We start from the raw sequence: 6,705 nt of genomic DNA, 5'->3' as shown, positions 1-6,705 counted from the left end.
CCCATAGTTTTTATTTTTTAGAAATAAAATGATTTTCAAAAATATGATAATATTTATATATTTAGATATAAGGAAGTGGAAATAATAATTTTCCAATTTTGTCAATTATTTCTAAAATAGAAAGTCCAAGTGCTTGGAAATGGCTACTATCATATTATAATTTTATTCTCATTTAGGATGAAATTTGGATCTTGATCATTGGGTCCACCGCATTAAACCGTACACACTCAAATATTATGGGCCACATGTCCATTCTCCGTCTCAAATACATGGGTCGGTACGCAATAAGGCCCAAAACAGACTCAAGCCCATCATTAAGTTCATTTTTTTAACTACAGTTAGGCTTGGTCCACGTGAAGGCACGTGAACTGCTGCTAGCGTGTATTTTTCATATATCTAAGTTTTATTTTAATTATTTCACAAAAATTATAAAAAATTAATTTTCATCGTACTTGAATATATTTTATTTTATAAAAGTTATTTTTATTAAATTATTATATTAATAATTAAAGTCATATTTATTTATTTTGGATAGAAGATAGAATATTATATAAATTAAAAAAGAATATATCAAATGTTTTATAAATCTCAATTTCATTATTTCTTTTAAAAGGAATAAAATTAAAATTTATGATTTAATAATATATAATCTATATCAAAAATTAAAATTAAGTCTTATAATAAATAAATAAATAAATAATTATTTATTTATATTTATTCTTATTATTATTTGACTTTTCTCATAATTGAAATCAAGCCTTATAATAATTTAATCTTTTATTAATTTGATACAAGTTAGAAATTTCATTTGAATAAGATTACTATTTTAGTTTTGAAAAATTTAGGAAATATTGTGTTTAAGAAATCCTATTTAAATAGGATTAATATTTTATTTTTTAAAATTTTAGGAGAAAATCTTGTTAAACAAATATTATTTAATTATGTCATATTTATAACACGACAAATAATAATGTGTGCTTATTTTTTAAATAAAAAATAATAATTAGGTATAATTATATTAGTTATAATTTATTAATTTAAGAAAAAAATAATTGATTACTTTTTATTTAATATATAGATATTTTTATTATATTGTTTATAAAAAGTACTTCCTAATTTTAGATGCCATCTTTAAAAACTTTATAGAATTTTAAATCTACCCATGATTTAAATCATAAAAAATAAATAAATAATATCTAAGTATATCCCATTTTGTGACTTTTTTTTTAGGAATGTCATTGAAAATCTTACGTGTTAGATTTTAAAATTGTTATATTTAGACGTGTTTGTTCAATCAAAGCAACAGTAGCTATCAACATTGAAAAGTTGGATACGCTAATGTCCCCATTTTTCAATTATAACTTTAAAAAAAAAAAAAGTGTTTTGATAATGACTTTGATTGAAAAGTACACAAATTTTTCAATGACTCGTAACTTTATGTTAATTACTCTCTAACTTATTGCAAAAAAATTGAATATAAAAATACAAAGATTTGAATCTAAAAATAACTTTTGTATTGAAAATATACCTTGATTACAAATTTTAACTTGAATACAAACAGGTTTGTTAATAGTAAATTGATGACTACAAAAAGATGAATACAAAAAAAGATTTTTTAAAGGAGAGAGGTTACAAAAGCTAAGAGAGAAATTTAGAGAACACTCTTTGCTCACACTACTCGCTCTCTTGGGTTCTTGAGCTCTCAACCTTGTGATGAAGGTTGCATCTCTATCTATAGAAGAGATGTTGAACTTGAGTCTTGATGAAATCTGCGTGCTTGAAAGTTTTTGAAATCTGCAATCAAATCTTGGGTGGCTGGTTGTATTCTTGAAATATACTGAAAGAGGTAAAAAAAATTTCCTTGTTAGAAGGGTGTTGAAAGAAGCCAAAAGAGAATAAATTCTCTTTCTCCGCGTTGCCCTTTGAAAATCACATTGGTAGACAAAATCTACCATTGAAATAGTATCAATACTATTTGACACTATTTATTACCATTTAAATAGTGTTTTTTTTCCTTTGCATTTCATATGTATTCTTCTTTACATTCTTCTTCACAATTTATTTTAAAGAAGAAAAAAATTTTGAAGAAGAATGTATAAAATGTAAGAAAAAAAATATTTAAATAGTAGTGAATAGTGATAAATAGTATATAAATAGTGTCTAAATAGTAAAAGTTGTATATTAAATTGGCAACTTTGATTTCAAAACAAACGTGCAAAATATGGGGCCTTCTCATCTTCAGCAACCCTGCAGAAAGTTAATGTTTTTTTTGAAGATGGAGAAAGCCAATTATCCAAGATTTTATTGCGGATTTCAAAATTTTTAAGCACGCAAATTTCAACAAGATTCAAGTTCGACATTTTCTCTATAAATAGAGATGCAACCTTCATCACAAGGCAGAATTGGAAAACTTGAGAGCTCAAAAGCTCAAGAGCGTCAAGAGCGAGTATTTTAAAAATTCATCTCTAGCTTTTGTAACCTCTCATTTCAAAAATCTTTCCTTTGTAGTCATCCATCTATTGTCAACAAGTCTATTTGTATTCAAGTTCAACTTTGTAATTAAGATATATTTTCAATACAAAAGTTATTTTCATATTCAAATCTTTGTGTTTTTATGTTCAATTTTCTGCAATAAATTAGACAGAATTAAATAATAATTATTTTTATTTTTATTTTTATGTTTGGAGTTCATATGATAATTAATTTGTTGCGTACATGAACTGTTGTATGTCTGGGGCGTGAATGGTATCAGAGCCAAGTTCTGCTTAAGAACCGAGTGACATTACGAGTTGGAACAATATTTGATCACTAATTTAGTCATGACTTAATTCGAATTGAATTTCCTGTGAACAACTTAATGAGCCTAGATAGTGGTGTTTAAGGGTAGAGGGAGTGTAAATCCCATGTTGATCTACTTGTAGTGGTCCCTATTCAGGAAATTATTTGAATTGATTAAGGACAAGATTATGATTATTTTCTATAACAATGAGTAATATTATAAAGGGATTAAGTAGAGCTAGTTCTTCCAGATCTATTAGGTCCCATGATAATTTTGTATCTTCATAAGATAATTTTGCACATAACTTAGTCAGTTCTTCATATAAGTTAAACAAATATGCAAATTCATCAAGATGAGAGAAAATAGTTGACGTAGACTCTTCTTCAAAAATAGGGATTTTTGAAACAAAGCTTGACATATTTGACAAATTTTTGAGTTTATTTTCAATTTGACTCATTTCTTAATCTAATCTTGAATTATTAAAATTTATGTGATGACTTTATGATGATGTAGCTAATGAATTTGTAGACCAATTTAACTCATATGAAGAACTAGATAAATTATATGCAAAATTACCTGATGAATATACAGAACTATCATGGGACCTAAGAGATCTGGAAGAACTAGTTCTACTTAATCCCTTTATAATATTACTCATTGTCACAGAAAATAATCATAATCTTGTCCTTAATCAATTTAAGTCATTTCCTGAACAGGAACCACCACAAGAGGATCAACATGAGACTTACGCTTCTTCTGCCCTTAAACACTGCTATCTAAGATCACCAAGTCATTCACAAGAAATGCAAATCGAACTAAGTTAGGACTAAATTAGTGTTTAAATATTGTTCCAACTCCTAATACCACCAGGTTCTTAAGCAGAACTTGACTCTGATACAATTCACACCCATGACATACAACAATTCATGCACACAACAAATTAATTTTGTCTAATGAATCCAAGCATAAAAACAAAAATAACTACTGTCTAATTCTGTTTAATTTATTGCAGAAAATTGAACATAAAAATACAAATATTTGAATCTAAAAATAACTTTTGTATTGAAAATATACCTTGATTTCATAGTTGAACTTGAATACAAAGAGGTTTGTTAATAGTAGAAGGATGACTACAAAGAGATGAATACAAAGGAAATATTGTGAAAGGAGAGAGAGGTTACAAAAGCTAAGAGAGAAATTTAGAGAACATTTTTTGTTCACACTACTAGCTTTCTTGGGTTCTTGAGCTCTCAAATTTTCCAACTTTGCCTTGTGATGAAGGTTGCATCTCTATTTATAGAAGAGATGTTAGACTTGAGTCTTGATGAAATCCGCGTGCTTGAAAGTTTTTTAAATCTGCAATCAAATCTTGGACAACTGGTTGTATTCTTGAAACTTGCTAAAAGAGGTAAATTTTCTTTTCTTGTCAGAAGAGTGTTGAAAGAAGTCAGAAGATAATAAATTATCTTTCTCCACGTGGCTCTTTGTACATTGGTAAACAAAATCTACTATTGAAATAGTATCAATACTATTTGACACTATTCACTAATATTTGAATATATATATATTTTTTTTTTTTTTGTCTTTGCATTTTATATGCATTCTTCTTCATAATTTTTTTTCCCTTACAATAGTACCAAAAGAGCTTATTTTCAAACATTTCCTTCTCAAGTTAGAAATACATTAAGAAAACAATATGAAAAATACATTAATCAAAAGAAAATGACTATACCTTTTTTCTATTGGTTTTTCAAACTTAGAAAACAAAGAAAACAATTCATAACCTTAAGAAATGAAGAAGGACATTAATTAGCAATAAAACACTCAGAAAATATTAAAAAATGAATTTCAACAATAACCTCAGAATTAGGTTCTCAGCCACCCTTAAATAATCATCAATTCAATTTTGACGATAATTCAATTTCTACCTTACCCTTCAAAATTCAAAGAACCAAAGATGAACAAAGTCCAATAATTTGCAAAGATATTAAACAAGGGCAACAACAATTAAATTATACAAATTATTCTCTTTAACATTTAACTCAACAAACAAGAAAATTTTCTCAATTTTTGTTTTATTCTGCCCCGGGAGGGAAGATAGGATAAACATCCAAAATAAAATTTTCTAAAACTTTATCATCATCATCATCATCATATTCTGCTAAGTCTTTAGATCAACCCTTTATTATTCCTATAAATGTTGCAAAATTAAATATACAACTAGCTACACCAATAGAAATAATGTTAAAAGAAATACAACTTATATTATATAAACTTAGTATTAATCAAAATAATAATCAAATTCAAACCATAAATCAATAAAATAGAAGAACAATTCAAAATGTCTCTAGACTCTAGTTAAACCCCCGATCAATGCAATTTCTAACAATTTATAAGTAGAAAAAATTATTATTCAAAACCCTATTTTCCCGATGTTCAATTAGAAGAAATAAATTATCAATTAGTTGCTAGTTATGATGATAATAGTTTTTTACGCATAGAATATAGATGGAATGAGTGAACATCAAATAATTAATTTACTTTACGAAATGATGACGGTTGCTAATGCTTGTAAAATCAAGACTAGTAATTCTAATTTTCATGTTGTTGGGGCCTTAGTATAAAATAGAAGAACAATTCAAAATGTCTCCAGATTCAATAGTTAAAACCCCTTCAACAATCAATGCAATTTCTAATAATTTTGTAAGTAGAAAAAATTATTATTCAAAACCCTCTTTTCCCGACGTTCAATTAGAAGAACGAAATTATCAATTAGCTGCTAGTTATGATGGTAGTAGTTTTTATGAATGGAATATAGACAGAACAAGTGAATATCAAATAATTAATTTACTTTATGAAATGATGATGACTGGTAATGCTTATGGAATCAAGACTAGTAATTTTGACTTTCATACTGCTGGTGCCTTAGTCATAGGATTCACTGGTTTGCTTAAAGGTTGGTGAGATTATTATTTGAGTCAAAATGATAGAGAATATATATTAAATACAAAAAAGACAATAATCAAATAAGAAGGAACATCAGTCCAAACTTATGAAGAAGACGTTGTCAATACTTTAATATTTGCAATAACAAAACATTTTATAAAAGATCCATTATATTTTCAAGAAAGAACTTCTGAAATCCTTAATAATCTTAAATGTTCAAAACTTAAAGAATTTAAGTTATATAAGGATATGTTTTTAGTTAAAGTTATGTCTAGACTTGATTGTGGAAGTCATTATTAGAAAGAAAAATTTATATTTGGTTTACCAACTTTATTTGCTGAAAATATTAGACAAAGAATAACAAATATCTATAATGGAAAATGGTAGTGAATAGTGATAAATAGTATCTAAATAGTGTAAAATAGTGTCTAAATAGTAAAAGTTGCATTTTAAATTAACAACTTTGATTTCAAAACAAACGTGCAAGATACGTGACCTTTTCACCTTTAGCAGCCCTGCAGAAACTTAATGTTTTCGTCTGAAGATGGAGAAAACTAGCTTTCCTAGATTTGATTGAGGATTTCAAAAAATTTTAAGCACGCGGATTTCAACAAGATTCAAGTTCAACATTTTCTCTATAAATAGATATGCAACCTTCGTCACAAAGCAGAGTTGGAAAATTTGAAAGCTCAAGAGTGGAAGAGCGCAAAAGCGAGCATAGAGTGTTCCAAAAAATCTCTCTTTCTAGCTTTTGTAATGTCTCTTTTAAAAAATCTAGTGATTTATATTCATCTCCTTGTAGTCATCCCTCTGTTGTAAACAAGTAAGTTTGTAATCAACAACTCTCTTATAATCAAGATATATTTTAAATTCAAAAGTTATTTCTAGATTCATGTTTTTATGTTCAATTTTTTTGCAATAAATTAAATAGAATTAGACTTTGGATTTTACAAACTTGAGTTTTTTATTTTTTTCAAGTG

Source organism: Vitis riparia, chromosome 11 (genome assembly GCF_004353265.1).
Source record: "Vitis riparia cultivar Riparia Gloire de Montpellier isolate 1030 chromosome 11, EGFV_Vit.rip_1.0, whole genome shotgun sequence".
In the NCBI taxonomy this organism is placed as follows: domain Eukaryota; kingdom Viridiplantae; phylum Streptophyta; class Magnoliopsida; order Vitales; family Vitaceae; genus Vitis; species Vitis riparia.
Note: the sequence above shows the minus strand (reverse complement) of the source record.